This window comes from Canis aureus, chromosome 35 (genome assembly GCF_053574225.1).
Source record: "Canis aureus isolate CA01 chromosome 35, VMU_Caureus_v.1.0, whole genome shotgun sequence".
In the NCBI taxonomy this organism is placed as follows: domain Eukaryota; kingdom Metazoa; phylum Chordata; class Mammalia; order Carnivora; family Canidae; genus Canis; species Canis aureus.
The window spans coordinates 4,510,510-4,529,160 of record NC_135645.1 but is presented as its reverse complement, the minus strand read 5'-3'; the positions used below and the strand labels follow the sequence as shown (position 1 = coordinate 4,529,160).

The 18,651-nt window shown below is 41.8% G+C and overlaps 1 protein-coding gene across 1 annotated transcript in view; it reads right to left on the bottom strand.

The window, feature by feature from the left end:
- Positions 1-5,779, bottom strand: part of MYLK (myosin light chain kinase) — a 203,415-nt gene extending 197,636 nt beyond the window's left edge. The window contains exon 1 of the mRNA XM_077884311.1: positions 5,544-5,779. The gene's annotated coding sequence lies outside the window, so the exon portion shown is untranslated. The remainder of the gene's footprint in view (positions 1-5,543) is intronic.
- Positions 5,780-18,651: the final 12,872 nt, after the last annotated feature.

Below are 18,651 nucleotides of genomic sequence, written 5' to 3'. Positions count from 1 at the left end.
GGAGGTGGAGATCCCGCCCTGAACGTGCTCCAGACCCACCTCAGGCACTAAGAAAAGAACACAGTCGGGGATAGTGTTGTGTAATACAATTTCAGCTCATCACAGGCAGCTTAGCGGGAGGCTGGTAGATGTGGAAGCTGTCAGTGGTTCCAAACCTCCCCAGACTCCATGAATTAACGGGATGTGATCTCTACCCCCTGCTCCTTGCACCACTTGTTCACATCAAGGATTCATGTGCTTTCCAGCTTTCTGTTGGCCATTCAGCTAAGCCACCAGGGATTTTTACCCTGAGATCATGACCTGAGCTGAAACCAAGAATCAGGTGCTTAATCGACTACAACACCCAAGCGCCCCCCACCCCATAAGCTACAGTGGTTTTTATAACTTTTTCTCTTAGGTACTTTCTTGCATTCTGTAATTACCCTCCCTCTCCACTACAAAACTGGGAATACCTAGGTCTCAGAATCTGGTATTAAGTTATGGCTTAGTATTCTTTTCAAAAATAAACACACCAATAAAACTCTTGAACTACAATGCTTTCCCCTTATTCCTCTTCTTAATTGGGGGGGGGGGATTATTTTTAGATATTACTGTTTAAAGATTTCTTACAATATTTTTAGGCATGACAGGGTGTCCCAAGATGTCAACATCTGGTCATAAGTTATTTGCAGGATTGTAGCATAGTTTTCTTTCCTTTGAAAAATAATCTGTGATGGTTTTAATGGATATTTAATGAATAAAAAGAGCTTTTATCTTAACATAATTTTAGCAGCACGCTTGAGCTTTATCAGACTCCGTGATCAGGATTGTCTGGAAAAACTGAGTACTTAGGTTCCCAGGATAGCTCCAGGGAATGGACCCTTGGCTTGCAGGCTTATTACCACCTTAACCTCTGCAGGGCCAAGGATCTACCCTCATCCCACAAGCAGGGTCTCCTTTATGTTGTCGAGAGCTCTCAACTTCTGGTCCTGTCTCATCAAGACGGCCTCTCAGCTCTTCAAAGCTCTCAACACACCCCAACCACAAACTATTCCTATGCTTTCCTATGGTCCCATGGGTCCTCTGATTTTGCCATGTCTGTGTATGAGACAAGAGACGGGACAGGGTCCAGATCTCATCCCAGACTCCTGATGGCCAGAAAGCTCATATTTCTCCCTATGCAGATTAACTCCTAGTGTGCCCAGCCCTTGGGGATCTTCGAGGCTATTCCACCACGGACACTACTCTCGGTCAGAGATGGCCAGACTTTCAGGCCCAGTTACCGCCCCCCCCCCCCCGTCCCCACAGACACAGAACAATGGAACCCAGTCAAGAGAAGAGGCCAAGACTGTCCCAGAGCATCACCAAAGAATTCTTTCCCAGATACAGGTCCCATTGGAAGTCATGAGGGCCTCCTCCATCCTTCTTAGCCATGGCAAAGATCATATATACTTTGCAGAGACAGCAGGTAAGGAATCCAACTGCTACAGCAATCCATGGCCAAAGAGCTCCTGATTCTTCAGTGCCTCTCTTCCTCAGCTATATGTTTACATTTAAGAGGTTGATAGTTCCCAAAATCAGGAATCTGATACTCCTCTGTTTTCCTTTCTGCTCTTCCCATTTGTCTTCTCCTTTTCTACCCAACTCATTCTACTCAGGGTTGGAACATCACTAGCCTCTTTGCCCAGGGTGGGACTGGTCCTGCACCTTCCTCATCAACACTGTCCCCACTGCCCCAGTGATGAACAACTCTGCAAGCAGCTTCCACAAGGAAATGACCCCTCGGTAGGCAGTTCAGCCACAGCTTCAAGTGGCTCCAAGTACAAGCAGGAGAATATTGAAATAATCCCTGGCTTTGGTGAGTTCACAGTCTAACGGGGGGAAGACAAGGCCCACAGGCACATAAGAACCCAGGCAGTCATCCTGAGGACACTATTTCCAGCCTGATAATGTATTTAATGCTCTCAGCCGTACTGGCGCAGTCAGTCACCACTCCATCTGGAGACACTCTCTTCTCTCTGGATGGGGGGCGGGGGGCGCGGCTGTACACTCCTCTCTTTCCTCCTTCCCCCTCTTCCTGGTCTCTAAGTGATGGGCCTGCTCATTCCTCAGGGATCATCCAGTCCCACAGGTTTACATGCATTGGAAGGTCAGAGATTCCCAAACCTATCTCCTGTCCCAACCTCTCTGCCAACCTCCAGAGTTCTATATCCAACTGCCTACTCCACATCCCCAATGGTTTATGTAACAAGATGTAACAGGATCTCTCACCTTTCTCCAGCCAAATGTGCTCCTCCTGCAGCATTTCCCACCTGGGCCAAAGGCTCCATCATCCACCCAAATACTCAAGCACAGGAGCCACCCCCACCCTCCCTCTCTCTCCATCCAATCCATCAGCAATTCTCACTGGTTCTACCTTCATTCTGACCACGCCTCGCCATCCTACGCCACCAGCCATCCGAGCCACCAGCATCATGTCCTTAGACCCCTGCAGCAGTCTAACTACCTCCCTGGTTCCACACTCCTTCCCTACAGTTAGTCGATTCTCCACTCAGCAGTTAGATAGTGATACTCCCCCATTCAGCGCCCTCCAATGGACCCATTACCCATGGACTCAAATCCAAACTCCCTACCATGGCCTGTAAGGCCTTACCTCACCCAGCCCTGCCTATTGCTGCAAGCTCACCTGCTATCACGCTATGCCTCACCCTCCTCTCTAGAGCTAGCTGGCCTGTCTGCTGTTACTCCGACCACATCAAGTTCACTCCTGCCTTGAGGCCTTAGCAATGGCCAGTTTCTCTGCCTTGAATAGAGTTGCTCCTCCAGATCTGAAAACTCACTCACTCACTTCACTATGTCCTCTGCTCCCATCTCACCTCCACAAAGAGGCCCTCCTGCCTACTTGGCGATCCTATGTAAAATAATTCTCTGCCCTAATCCCTCCATCCCCTTACCCTGCACTACTTTTCTTCATTGCACTTTAAAAACATTGCCAGATATTACTGTCCTCCTCTCTCACTAGAAGGAAAACTACCTGAGAGCAAGGACTTTGCCTCCCTCACCACCAAGGACTACACGATAAATGAACAAATGTCATGTCTGGTACATTAATCAAATCAACGTTCACCACATTGACATGGATTATGTTCTTTTCTTGGGAAGGGGATCAAATTTCTCATAGAAACATTAGTATAAGGGATGGTTACAATATTAATCAAGGCCCTAATGCCCAACTTTTAAAGAAATAACATGAAACCCAATACTTAATTACAAGTTACATGTCAAGCAACATAAAGCTTTCTAAAATACATGTGCTTTCATTAGAAAAGACGACTCACAATGAAGCCTATGTGAATATAATTTGATGCAATGTGGCATCACAGTTCATTGTTCAAAGTAATTTTATCAAAAAGCAGAAAGAGCATCATCATTAAGGGTATGGAATTCAGAGGAGATTTTCCACAGGCATCTCTGAAAAAAAATGTATGGATGAAACTAAAGATTACTTGCCCTTTTGAGAATCTATCAAGCAACGTTTGTATCTTGCTAAAGGTGCCTGAATGATCTGTGAGCGACCCATTAGCTCGGATCCTAGGGGACCCGGGACGAGGGCACCAAGTTCCGGCCTGACTCTGCAAGGACCAGGTGCATCACTGCAGCTCTGCTCTAGAGGCCCCCTTCCCTCATCCGTGCAGAGAAAGGAGTGCTGGATGATTTCTGCAGTCCTGTTCGCTCTAGGTTTTACAATGAAACTTGGACTACCCTCCTCATCTCCTCGCAAATTTCTCTGTCATGAGCATAAAATTGGAAACTCTACAGAAAGGGCTCCCTGCAGAGCCCACCCCTCAGCACCAGTGGCTCTTATCTTCACCCTGATGTTAACCAAGGCAACCCTGGCTTTAAAATAAAGTGCTTGCATTAATTTTTCCATTCTTTGATCTCCTGCTTCTGCTGCCTCGCAATGTCAGAGTGCCTTAAGGCTCTGCCTCTCAAGGGAGCCACGCTCATACATACACAGTGGTCACTTTGATCCAGCCTCCCTTGAATCCCAAAATAATGGCCCCCCATCCCAGCCACACGTTCTGTATTTTCTTTCAGGCAGCAGTAGGACACTGCGTTCTCCTTTTATCTGCCACTTTAGAGTCCAACCTCATAGTCACTTTTTACAAATTCCTTTAAAATTACAGGATCTATTTTTTTTTAACAGAAGGCCAGAACACTCATACTTCGTTTTGTCTGCCAAAGCAGTCTAAGAAGGTATTCTCTAACTTCAGTGATGGCACCATATACTTCAAAGTAGCCTTAGAACCACAGGGGGAAGTAATCAGTGTTATAAAATCGTAGGCTATGCTTCTTTTCACTGATTCCTCTTTCTCCTCCCTCCTTCTCACTTTCTTTGCTTCACTGAATTGGTTGGGTCCCCAGCAGCCTCCTCACAGTGAGAGTGGACAGATCTCTCCCAGGCTGATGCTGGAGAGGGCGGAGGGTGACAAAAGAAAACCCATCTTGGTCACTAGCCAAAGCTACAGAAAGCAATGGACCCCCACTCTGAAATTTCACATGGGAAATCCCAAAAGATCACTCAGACTTTTGAAATGTAATTGAGAGGGGTGCCTGGTGGCTCAACAGGTTAAGCATCTGCCTTCAGTTCAAGGCATGATCCCAGGGGCCTGGAATCGAGCCCCAAGTAGGGCTCGCTGCTCAGCAGGGGCGTCTGCTTCTCCCTCTCCCTCTGCCCCTCCCTCCTGCTCATGTTCCCTCTCTCTCTCTTACACACTCTCTCTCTCAAATAAATAAATAAAATCTTAAAAAAAAAGGGGGGGGGGGGGAGGGCGGGCGGGAATCCCTAGGTGGCTCAGCAGTTGAGCATTTGCCTTCAGCTCAGGCAGGGCGTGATCCTGGAGTTCCGGGATCGAGTCCCGCCATCGGGCTCCCTGCGTGGAGCCTGCTTCTCCCTCTGCCTGTGTCTCTGCCCCTCTGTGTCTCTCATGAATAAATAAATAAAATCTTTAAAAAAGAAATACTATTGAGAACACTGACCATCATACAGTCACCCACGGAGGCACTGCCTTTGTGAGGCAGCCTCACTCTACTCTATGCCTGCTGTCAATGGGACAATGTCACGACGTGTCGATGACTGTGCCTGTGAAGCAGGGCCGGTGGGGGCTCTTGGTCAGGACCTGGAATAGCTTGGTCCCACAGCTAACACAGAATTCAACCCGTACTCCAATCCCAGTGATGGCTGCTTGCAAGGAACCAGAGAGTCAAAGGAAAAATCAAAACCAAATGCAGTTGACCAGAGCAGCCTCCCGGAGCAGCAGGAGAAAGGCGTTTTGGGACAGTTTGGAAGGACGGACTACCAGCTTGGCAGTGTGGACAGTTCCCAGCAGAGGCCAGAGCACCCAGCAGATACTTAATCTTGTTTCCTGGCTGGCTCAATGACCGTTCCCACCGACTTCACCAGTTCTAGAATGCAGACCAGGTAAGCCAAGGTCAACAGATAACACTAAGGCGTGCTGACTTCACTCCCACCTGTCTGGGCACCCGGCCAGGTGTCAGCTCACCTTGTGGGCGCTGGTCTCTCCTGGCCACCCAGTCACCCTCTCCGCCACGTCCTCAGGGTGGGCTGAGGAGGAACGGTCAACAGCACACTTTAAACCCTGCCCACTCAGCAACGTCTCCTCTGCTGTTTGTTGTGGCAACTGGATGGTGAGCACACGGCAGGACGTCTCGGAGGTCTGTCTCCCTGCGGGCTCCGGGAGCCCTTGGCCAGGGCTGGTGCTCTGCACTGCAGCTGGGGCGGCCTACTGGGGACCGCCTGGCCGGTGCCTGGTGGGAAGGAGGAGAGGAAAGCCAATTCAGGGGCAGGCGTGCACAAGGGAGCGGGAGCGGCTGGGAGGAGCACATCGCTCCCACAGGCTGTGTGGAACCTTGGAAACGTCCTCAGGACAACAGGTGATTTTATTATCATGTGTAGGAGGTCAGGGGTTTAGAGTTCAGGAATAATGGTTACCAGGAGGACAAGAACTAGGTGCTTCTTTCCTCCAGAGAGGGCAGATGCCAAAGAACTAAGGAGGGTGGAACTGGGGTGGGCTCACAGGGTGGGGGGAGAGGCCCTGGCAGGGGTGAGGGAGGCCACGGAGCAGGCGGTGGGCCCTCAGCAGTGGAATCCCCGCCCCGCTACAGTCCTGCAGACAGATGTCTTTCCCCCTGGACAAGGCGCTCTGGCGAAAGCTGATCCCACAGTCACGGCCCCATCTGCACCTGCTGCTCCTGGAGATCTGTTCGGCCACAGAACCACGTGGGAGCCCCGTCAGGATGGTGTATCCTCTAAGTAATGGTTTCTGTGCTCATGGGCGAGGCCAGGCAGTCCAGCCAGCTCAGCCCCCCTGCTGACACTCACCTCAATGACTCCCCGACCTTGGGGAGGGCTCAGGGATACCTGTGGGTCTTTGTTCCTTGTCCCTTACTCCACTCCCAGCTTGGGCGCGCCTGGACCTCCCTCTCACCAGGGACCTTTTCACTTGCTGCCAGCAAGAGAGGCCTCCAGGCCTGCTGCTCCTCTTGTGCCTCAGGCCCATGACCCTGTCCTGTGTCCCCAGGGGCCTGGCTGCTCTGCCATGGGGCTCGTGTGCACAGCTGAGTAGGCCACTCTGGGCTATAATCCTTCACAACTCAACCTGTACCAAGGACTGCTTCTAAAAGGAACTGAAGTCACTCGCAAGAAGATGCAAAATTAAGCTACTGATTATTTAAAAGTTAAAAATGTATAAAAGCTGAGAATATATGCAAAATGGTTTTCTATACTAATTTTGCAACCCTATCGAGCACTACATCTGTCTCTGAGTTCCCTGACATTCGTGACCGAAAAAAAAAAAAAAAAAAGTAGGAAACAGAATAGGTCACGTAATTCTCCTTGGCAGACAAGGATGCAAGGCTACTTCATCAGGAAACAGGGGCCCTCTGGTGTATTTCTCTACGGAGAGGGGACTGAGCATCATGATGGATAATTCCCCCCGGGTGGCTTTCAGAAAGAAATATTCATGATTCAGAATATTTAATATCACTTCAGAATATTTAATATCACCACTTTTTAATATCAACATTTAATGAAAGCAAGGAAAATATTAAAACGTGACTTAGGATTTTCACTGGGAGCTAAAGCAGTGTGGTTTGGTAAGGGGTCTGATAACTTAATGCAAGACATGGTGTTTTTCAGGAGAAAGGTGTGCTGCTCTCATCCCATTCACAGGGAAAGTGGACAGGAGAAGGCTGGAGGAGGGGAGCACCGGGATGTGTAGTGGGATTACTAGTTGCCATAAGGACCACGGACAGGGAAAGGGGGAAAGGATGCTGAATATCCCACATTAAACACAATTCTCATTATAAAGAACTGTTCGGGCGCCTGGCTAGCTTGGTAGGTTAGGGGTCTGCCTTCAGCTCGGGTAGTGATGCCAGGGTTCTGGGATCAAGCCCTGCATGGGGCTCCCTGCTCAGTGAGGAGCCTGCTTCTCCCTCTCCTGCTGCTCCCCCTGTTTGTGCTCACTCTCTCACTCTGTCTTAAATAAAATCTTTAAAAAAAAAGAAAAGAGAAAAGAATTGTCTCATCTAAAATGCTAATAATGCCTCTGTTGCGAAGCACTGGAAGGTGAGTCAGAAATTAGCACGACTCTTGTAAAACCTGTTCTTAAATACCAATAATGTCTTCATAGAGAGCTGACAGCAATGGCTGCAGGAATGTCAGCTCTGGTGAGTCCAGATGAGGGGGATGCAGGCTTCTGACAACGTCAGTCCTACTGGTGGTGAAGGGGCTAGAGCCTGACAGGCACCACTGGCTACACAGACAGCTGGATAGTGGTGAGCTACAGGCACACCTGACAGGTGTGGTCTGTCCCCAGGAAAGGGACAGATCTCTCCTGTTTTTTATTTCTTCATATGTCTAAATGAGGACACAGCTGGGACACCAAAACTGGACATCACGTTGCAGGAGAAACTATTTTAGTCCAGAGCACTGGTTCCCAAAGTGTGGTCCCCGACCAGCATCACCTGGGAACTTGCTAGAAAGTTCTACAGTTCCACAGACTGGCTGAATCAGAAACTCTGAGGATGAGGCCCAGCCACCAGTGTTTTAACAAGCCCTCTACGTCAATCTGATGCAGGCTCAAGTTTGAGAACCTCTAGGTCGGGGCTAAAGACGGCAGTCAGTCACAAGAGATAGTTTAGAAATGCCACCTCATCCCTGTATAGCGATTCTAATACACTCGCAGAAGGAGGGGTGTGTTGCAACCTGTCTGTTGCAGCCAAATGATCAGACATGGAGGGCATGAAGAGGGAAGATCTAAGTGAGGAGAAATCAGGGAAAAGAGTAAATTATCCAGGGCCAGCCTAAGTATCAAGTTTGATTAACCACCCGAGAAGGATTTTGTTTTTATTTTAACTCGTATTCCTCCATAAATAGTCAATGTAATTATATGGTTCAAAACTCAAAAGATACAAAAAGGTATAGAGTGGAAGATCTTGAACCTGCCCCTTCTCCTCGGTACCAAGCTGAGTCAGCCATCCCATCAATGTCTTCCAGGGATATGTTATGAAAATACATCTATTTTTTCTTTGAGAGGGAGAGAAGGAGGCAGGGAAAGAGGAAAAGTGTGAGCAGGGGAAGGGGCAGAGGGAGAAGAAGAAAGAGAACCTTAAGGAGGATCCATGCTCAGAGTAGAGCACAACTCGGGGCTGGATTTCACAACCCTGAGATCATGACCTGAGTGAAAATCAAGAGTCAGATCTTCAGCCAACTGAGCCACCCAGGAGCCCCCATACATATATTTTTATCCCCATTTTTTCTTAAATATAAATAATAGCATACTATACACATCCTTCTATACTTTGCTTTTTTTCGCTTAATATGTTTTGGATAATAAGAACCACTAAGAAGACTTCTGACCATCTGGAAACATATAATACCCCCGGGGGTACATATGTCTTCCCTGCAGAAAAGGAGCAGCTAGGCTATCATGTGATTCTTATGGATTTCCTGGTAAACTCCCTGTAGGGAAACTGTCCTGAAATTCTCAGCTTGGAGAACTCTCCACAAGTATTATAACAGAAGGAAGTGATATGTAAACTCTTAGGTCACTAAAGTCCGATAGTGACACTACCAGATAAGAGCAGCTCCTAGTGGGCTAGGCATCCTAGAATGGACAGTGGAGAAGAGGCTGAACCCTGGAGAGAACTCAAAGCAATGACAGAACTTGGAACATTTTTATCTGTAAGACTAAGAACCATAAATCACATTTTATCTATAGGAATTAACAAAATGCATAAAAGGATAAAGACAGGAACTAGACATGAACACTTAATACAGCCAGTTTTCAACACTTAGAATCAGATATAGAGCACAGAATAAAATAATATCCACAATCTCTAATCTTCTACCAGTTTGTGTTATAGTAACATTTCCTTCAGAATTACTTTTTGTTCTTCTTTCACCTTCAGTAAGAGGTCTTGTCCCTCTTTGACTCCTTCCAGACTTTTTATCAATGCAGCCTTTGAACCTAAAGCATGAAGGTTTCTTTTTAACAACAGTTTTATTGAGATATAATTCACATACCATATAATTCATCAATTTAAAGTGTGCAACTCAGTGGCTTTTTAGTGTAGTCACAGAGTTGTGCAGCCACCACCTCAATGCGTTGTAGAACATTTTCATCATCCCAAAAAAGAAACCTTGTACCCACTCACAGTCACTGTCCATAATCCCCCAGGCCCTAGGCAGTGACCAATCTACTTTCTGTTCCTCTGGATAAAGAACATCTCAATAGGCTCACTGGCACAACGCAACTGAAGAAATAAAATCAGTGATCTTGAAGAAAAGCCAACATAAATGATCCAAAATGGAACACAAAGTGTGCATCGTGGGTGGGGGGAAGGGAGGAGATGAAGCATCTAAGAGCTAAGAGATACTATGAAATGGTCTAACGTGTGTAATTGGAATCCTAGAAAGAGAAGAAACAGACAATGGCACAGAAGAAATATTTGAAGAAATAATGGTCAAGAACTAAAAATAATAAAATACAACATACCACAGATCCAATAAGCTCAGAGGTTCCAAGCAGTAAAAATAAAAAACGAAAACAATTAAATACACCTAGACACATCATATTCAAACTCCTGAAAATCAAAGACCAAAAGAAAATCTCAAAGGCCATCAGAGCAAGAGAGAAAACGTTACATGCAGGGTAAGAAAGACTAGTATTAAATCACATTTCTCATCTGAAATGATGCAACCAGAAAATAATAAAATAGAATCTTAAAAGCACTGAAAGAAAAAAAACTGTCAACTCAGAAGATTACTCATGAATATCTCTCAGAGATGAAGGAGAAATAGCAATGTTTAAGAATAAACGAGCTTGGGCAGCCCGGGTGGCTCAGTGATTTAGCGATGCCTTCAGCCTAGGGCCTGATCCTGGAAACCTGGGATCGAGTCCCACCATCAGGCTCCCTGCATGGGGCTCACTTCTCCCTCTGCCTGTGTCTCTGCCTCTCTCTCTCTGTCTGTCTCTCATGAATAAATAAAATCTAAAATAAAATAAAATAAAATAAATAAAATAAAATAAAAATAAAATAAAATAAAATAATAAAATAAAATAAATAAAATAAAATAATAAAAATAAACGAGCTTGAGAGATTTCATTACCAGCAGACTTGCACTACAAAAAAAAAAAAATTAAAAGAAGTTCTGAAGGCAGAATGAATATATTGAACAGAACTAGGATCTAGATAAACTAAGATCTCTAGAAGTGATTAAAATAAAGGTAAATATAAAAGACATTTCAAGAGACAGACTTTTAACTACAGAAAACAAACTGATGGTTACCAAAGGGGATGGCTGAAATAAGTGATGGGGATTGAGGAGTACCCTTGTTGTGATGAGCCCTGGATATTGTATGGAAGTGTTGAATCACTATATTATACACCTGAAACTAATATTATACTGTATATTAAATAATTGGAATTTAAATTAAAACTTTCTAAAAGTTTACCTTCAAATCAATTTTATTTACATTGATTTAATTTACTTGTTCTTAACAATTATGCTTAGACTACCCCCAAAAAACTTCATGAGGTTTTAGACAAAGTCAACCATTTTTCTACTTTTTTTCTGGCAAAGTTTGCAACAGAAATATCATGAACTTATTTGACTTTTAGCAAGCATAATCAAAATAAAACTTTTATATTAAAAAATAAAATAAAGGTAAAAATAAAAGACATTTAAAATTTTTTTATGTGCTCAAAAAGATAATTGACTGTTTAAAGTAAAAATAGTAGTAATTATACTGTGGATTTATAGGATACATAAAAGGAAAATATATGATAACAGTACAAAAGTAGGAAGGATGAACTTGGAATATAATATTCTAAGTTTTTTTTTATAACATACATAAACTGGTATAACATTATCTGTGATTTAAAATGTATGTTGTAGGGATCCCTGGGTGGCTCAGAGGTTTAGTGCCTGCCTTTGGCCCAGGGCGTGATCCTGGAGTCCCAGGATCAAGTCCTGTGTCAGGCTCCCTGCATGGAGCCTGCTTCTCCCTCTGCCTGTCTCTGCCTCTCTCTCTCTGTCTCTCTGTGTCTCTCATGAATAAATAAATAAAATCTTTAAAAAAATGTATGTTGTAAACACTAGAGACAACATTAAATTTTTAAAAATAAATATAAGTAGTAAGTAAGCCAATGATGGAGATAAAAAGAAATAATAAAAACTCTTGATTACTACAAAGGCAGGCAGAAAAAGAGGATAAAAGAAACAAAGAAGAGATTAAGTGAAATATCTAGACAATAGATTTTAATCCAACCACATTGATTATTACATTAAATGTAAATAATCTAAATATACCAATTAAAGATTGTGAGATTGGATTAAGAAAGCAAAACTCAATTATATGCTGTCTACAAAAAAAGTCCACTTTAAATATAGAGATTGAAGGGTGCCTGGGTGGCTCAGTCAGTTACGGGTCTGACTCTTGATCTCAGCTCAGGTCTTGATCTCAGGGGATTGAGTCCAAACCCCGTGCCGGGCTCCATGTTGGGCATGGAGCCTACTTAAAAAAATAACAAAAATAGAGAGATTGGTTAAAAATAAAAGGGTTTTTAAAAAGGCATAAATGTAAGTAGTAATCAAAAGAAAACTAAAATGGTTATATTAATATCAGACAAAGTAGATTTCAGAACTGGGAATACTAGTAGGGATAGAAAGTAAATTCATTATGATGAAAAAAATCAATTTGCTAAATATAACATTCCCAAATATGGATGCACCTAACAAAAGGACTCTGAAATACTTATTCAAAACTCTTAGAACAGAAAGAACAACTAGATAAAAATCCACAGTTGTAGCTGGAGACTTCAACATTCCTCTCTCAGTAATTGATAAAACAAGTATACAGAAAAAGGATACAGGGAGCTGAACACCGCTATCAATTAACTTTACTGAATTGACATTACACCCAACAAAGCAGAACATACATTCTTTTCAAGTGCACGTGAAATATTCTCCAAGATACACTATATTCTGGGCCACCAAACAAACCTGTATCTTTAAAAAGTGAAATCATAGAGAGATGCTCTACAATCATAATGAAACTAAACTAGAAGCTAATAACAGAAAGACATCTGAAAAACTCCTTATATATTTGGAGACTAAACAACACACTTCGAAATAACCTAAAGATCAAAGAGGAAGTCACAGGATATTAGAAAATATTTCACATTGAATGATTTGAAAACACAATGTCCCAAATTTGGAGGGATGCAGCTAAAATATAGAAGGAGGGGTGCCTGGGTGGCTCAGTCAGTTGAGCGTCTGTCTTTGGGTCAGGTCATGGCCCCAGGGTCCTGGGATTGAGCCTCTCAAGCAGGGAGCCTGCTTTTCCCTCTCCCTCTGCCCCTACTCATGTGTTCTCTCTCTCACTCAGTCTCTCAAATAAATAAATAAAATATTTAAACACACACACACACACACACACACACACACACGAATTTTAAAGTGTAGAAAAAAATTTATAGCATTAAACTCTCTTTCTTTCTTTCTTTCTTTCTTTCTTTCTTTCTTTCTTTCTTTTTTTCTTGAGTGAGTGAGCATGAGTAGAGGGAGAGGCAGAGGAAGAGGGAGAAAGAGAATCTTAAGTAGGGCCCATGCTCAGCATGGAGCATGACACTGGGCTCGATCTCACCACTTTGAGATCAAGACCTGAGCCAAAATCAAGAGTTGGATGGTCAACTATCTGAGCCACTCAGGTGCCCCAGCATTAATCACTTATATTAGAAAAAGAGAAAATTTTCAAATCAATGATCTAAGCTTTCCCTTCAAACAATTAGTAAAAGAAGAGCAAATTAAATTCAAATTGCTCATGCATTACTGGGCATTTACCCCAAAGATACAGAAGTAGTGAAGCAATAGGACACCTGCACCCCAATGTTCATAGCAGTAATGTCCACAATAGCTAAACTGCGGAAGGAGCCATGATGTCCTTCAAGATATGAATGGATAAAGAAGATGTGGTCTATATATACAATGGAATATTAGTCACTGGAAAGTTTGAACACCTACCATTTGCTTTGATGTAGATAGAACTGGAGGGTATTATGCTGAGTGAAATACGTCAATCGGAAAAAGATCATTATCATATGGTTTCACTCATATGTGGAATATAAGAAATAGTAACAGGGACTATAAGGGAAAGGAGGGAAACTGAGTGAAGAAAAATTAGAGAGGAAGACAAACTATGAGTGACTCCTAACTCTGGGATATGAACAAAGGGTTGCAGAAGCGGAGGAGCGTGTGAGGAGATGGGGTAATTGGGTGATGGGCACTAAGGAAGGCACTTGATGGGATGAGCACTGGAGTTTTACTCTATGTTGGCAAATTGAATTTAAATAAAATATTTTTAAAAATTCAAATTGCTCAGAAGAAAAGAAATAATAAAAATAAAAGCATAAATTGTTGAAATTAAAAAAAGAAAAAAGCAATAAAACCAAGAGTCTGTATCTGAAAATATCAATAAAATTTATGAGCCTATAGCCAGGCTGATCAGGGAAAAAAAAGAAGGAAAATACAAACTATAATAGAAATGAAAGAGAGAATATTACTATACATCCCATAGACTTTTAAAAAAGTAAATATGAATGATTTTGTGCTCATAAATTCAAAAACTTAGGTTAAATAGACAAATTTCTTGAAAGGCACAAATACTAAAACTCAAGCAAGAAGAAACACATACCCTGAATTAAAGAAATTTTATAAGACCAACATGACTTGATATGAAAATTAGACAAAACATTACAAGAAAAGAAAACTACAGGCTAACATTCCTCATGAACATAAACACAAAAATCGTTAATGAAATGACACATCATTATAACGTGGGGTTTGTCCTGGAAATGTACAGCTGGTTGAATATCTGAAGATCAATAAATGTCATCATATCAACTGATTAAAGAAGTAAAACTAAATAATCATTTCATTAGATGATAAAAACAAAAGCACCTGACAAAATTCAGTTTCTAATAATGGTTCTGAGCAACTGCTTCAATAAGAATGCAAAAAACTGCAATGCCCCCTCAAAAAGATACAAGCTTCTTGAGGGATCCAGAAGTTCCCTCATGAGAAAGGTCTCAGGTGCTGTTAGAAGATGAGTGTGAGGGGACAGATATATGGTAGAGTCTTCAACATGTAATGGAATTACATGAGAAAGCTGGTTACTTTTAGGCAGATATCTACTGAATAAAGGAAGAACTCCATTATTATCAGACCTCTGGGCAAAGGCAGATGCTTCCCATTTGAGGTGGTGAGATTCTAAAACCACAAGTGTCCCAAATATCCTAGACAGCTATCTGTAAGGAATGCAGTAAAGTCTACCTCAGATGGGAAAATGAACTCAATGACATTGAAACTTCTTTCTAGTGCTAAGACAGAGTAGGAAAAAAAAAATCCGGTTGTCTTATGTAATATGTTTGTTAAGAGTCAGGTAAAGGAGTATGAGACTCATCTACATTTTAAAAATCATATTGCTTATCTTCATGTATTTTATACTAGTAACTTAGCAGAGATATATATTTCTATAGTATACCATGTAAAAACATTTGTTTTCATATATTTCTCTCTCTCCCTGCTACTTGCTCTAAAGAGGCTGTGTTAGTCTTGAGCCCATGAATATCTTCAACCATTCACATTGTCAGTTCCCTTTCTCTCTGCCTCCAGACATCCTTTCTTGAAAAAGACCCACAATTAGGCCTACTCCTCTTTCCAGTTACCACCCTATTTCCAGACTTCCTTTCCACTTAAATGTTCTCAGTGACTCATCAACACCTCCTGCCACAATTTCCCTTCCACCCACTCCCTCTTTAACCCCCTGCAATCAACCCAGTTGTTATATGCAGCACATGCATGGTCAAAATACATGGATTGGGGGGTTAAGAGTATCGTCAGAAAGACACAGCATTTGCACTCAAAGAGCTACCTAGAAAAAAAAAATCAACATAAATTCTCCAAATAACCATTAGGCAGAGATTAGAGGAAGGAGTTGTAGAATACAGCTGATATTTATTAGGTACACTGCAGTATTAGATTGTGTCTCGTGATGACCATCAACAATTTCTCCATTCCTGTGCACTCATTTCACTTGAACTCCAATTGTGTAAAAAAAACAATAAATGTAACTAGACCAAATTCACCAGTTAAAAGATGCATACACTCACTCACATAACAGTTACAAGCTTTTTTACAAGATGAATCTAACACTGAAAGAAGTTGAAAGAAATGAATGGAAAAAAAATTTTTAAATATGTCAGCCAAAAACTAACCATAAGAGAGCTGGAATAGCAAAATTAACGTCAGACAAGATAAACTTTAATGTAATTAGACAACAGAATCACTACAAAATGATAAGAGGAATGAGATAAAAACATAGAATTTATCACCAGCATTGGTTTTAGGAAAACAGTCTGGTAAATGTAATGTAAAGAGAACAGCTCAAAATCAGAATTCTACACAACTTAATGCAATCCCACAATTATTTGCAGAAAAGCTCTCCAGTTTGTTACCATGAGCAACAAAGCTTGATCTAACAGACATATGTAGAAGAACTTTGTACCCAATAATTATAAAATAAAATATGCATTGCAAGCACACTTCATTTTATTGTGCTTAGCTTTACTGCACTTTACACATACCACATTTTTTACAATTTGAAGGTTTGTAGCTATCCTGCCTTGAGCAAGTCTGAGGACACTGTTTCTCCAACAACATTTGCTCACTTACATCTCTGTATCACATTTGGTAATTCTCACAATATTTCTTTTTTTTAACAGCTTTTAAAATTTTATTTACTTTTAATGAATTTATTTTTTATTTTTTATTGAAGTTCAATTTGCCAACATATAGTATAACACCCATGCTTAACCCATCAAGTGCCCTCTCACAATATTCCAAACTTATATTTGTTACAGTGATCTGTGGTCAGTGATCTTTGATGTTACTAATATCATTGCTTACGGGGTGCCACAAACCATACCCATATAAGATAGCAAACTTACTCAATAAATGTTGTGCATATTCTGACTGCCCCATTGACCAGTGATTCACCTGTTTCTTTCCTTCTCTTCAGGTCTCCCTATTCCCTGAGACACAACAATATTGAACTGAGGTCAGTTAATAACCCTACTATGGCCTCTAAGTGTCCAAATGAAAGGAATAGTCATATGTCTCTTACTTTATTTATTTTTTTTAAAGATTTTATTTATTTATTCATGAGAGACACACACAGAGAGAGGCAGAGACACAGGCAGAGGGAGAAGCAGACTCCCTGCAAGGAGCCCGATGTGGGACTCGACCCCAGGTCCCCAGGATCACACAGAGCTGCAGGCAGCACTAAACCGCTGCGCCACCAGGGCTGCCCTGTCTCTTACTTTAAATCAAAAGCTAGAAATGACTAAGCTCCAAGTGCTACTCCAATAAGCACACGAAGGATAAGAAGAAAGTGTGAGTGTGCTTATTGGACACTTATTGTGAGTGTGATAGAAGACCAAACCAACACTCCTTAAGCCAAAGCTTAACCCAGAGCAAGGCCCTAACTGTATTCTATTCTAGGAAGGCTGAGAGAGGTGAGGAAGCTGCAGAAGAAACACTGGAAGCTAGCAGAGGTTGGTTCATGAGGTTTAAGAAAGAAGTCATCTCCATAGCATGAAAGTGCGAGGGGAAGCAGCAGGTGCTGACAGGGAAGCTGCAGCAAGTTGTCCAGAAGACCTAGTTCAAGATAATTCATGAAGGTGGCTACACTAAACAGGTTTTCAATATAGACAAAACAACTTCTAGTGGAAGAACATGTCATCTACAACTGTCATAGCTAGAAAGGAAAAGTCAACGCCTGGCTTCAAAGCTTCAAAGGATAGGTTCTCTTGTTAGTGGCTAATGCACCTGCTGACTGGAAGTTGAAGCCAATACTCATTGACCATTCTCAAAATCCTAGGGCCCTCAAAAATTCTGCTAAATCTACTACTCTGCCTATGCTCTATAAATGAACAACAAAGCCTCAGTGACAGCACATCTGTTTACTACATGGCCTTCTGAGTATTTTTAGTGCATTGTTGAGATCTACTACTCAGAAAAAAAAAAAGATCTGATGAAGAGGTACAATGAGGTTAATTTGTTTTCAGGGCTGCTAACACAACATCCATTCTGTAGCCCACAGATCAAGAAGTACTTTCAAATAATCAATACCACAAAAACAATTGTAACAGAATGTTATGAAAATCTATGTCCCAACAAACTGCACAACTTAGAAGAAATGGATACATATCTAGAAACATATAACCTATCAAAACTAAAGCAGAAAGAAACTGAAAATTTGAACAGGCCAATTACACCATGAAATTGAATCAGTAATTAAAAAAACTCCCAACAAACACAAGTCTAGGATTAGATGGCTTCACAGGTGAATTCTACCAAACATTTAAAGAGAGTGAATACCTATTCTTCTCAAACTATTCCAAAAAATGGAAGAGGTAGGAAAACTTCCAAATTCATTGTGTGAAGTCAATATCACCCTGATACCCAAACCAGATAAAGATACCACAAATAAAGAGAATCTAGGCCAGTATCTCTCTTGAACATAGATGCTAAAATCCTCAACAAAATACTAGCAAACAGAATTCAATAATAAAAAATTATACCTCACGCTCAAGTGGGATTTATTCCTGGGATGCAAAGGTGGTCAATATTCACAAATCAATCAAAATGATATGTCACATCAATAAGAAAAATAAAAACCATATGATCATTTCAAAATATGGAGAAAAGCCATTTGACCAAGTACCACATCCATTCATGATAAAACCCTCAACAACGCAGGTTTACTCAACATAAAAAAAGGCCTTATATGAAAACCCACAGCCAACATCATACTAAATGGTAAAAAACTGAAAGTTTTCCCCCTAAGGTCAGGAACAAGACAAGGATGTCCACTGTGACCATTTTTATTCAACATAGTACTGGAAGTCCTAGCCACAGCAATTAGACAACATAAAGAAATAAAAGACATTTAATGGATAAGGAAGAAGTAAAACTCCCAGTATTTGATATTTGAGATGATATGATACTCTATAGAGAAAACTCTA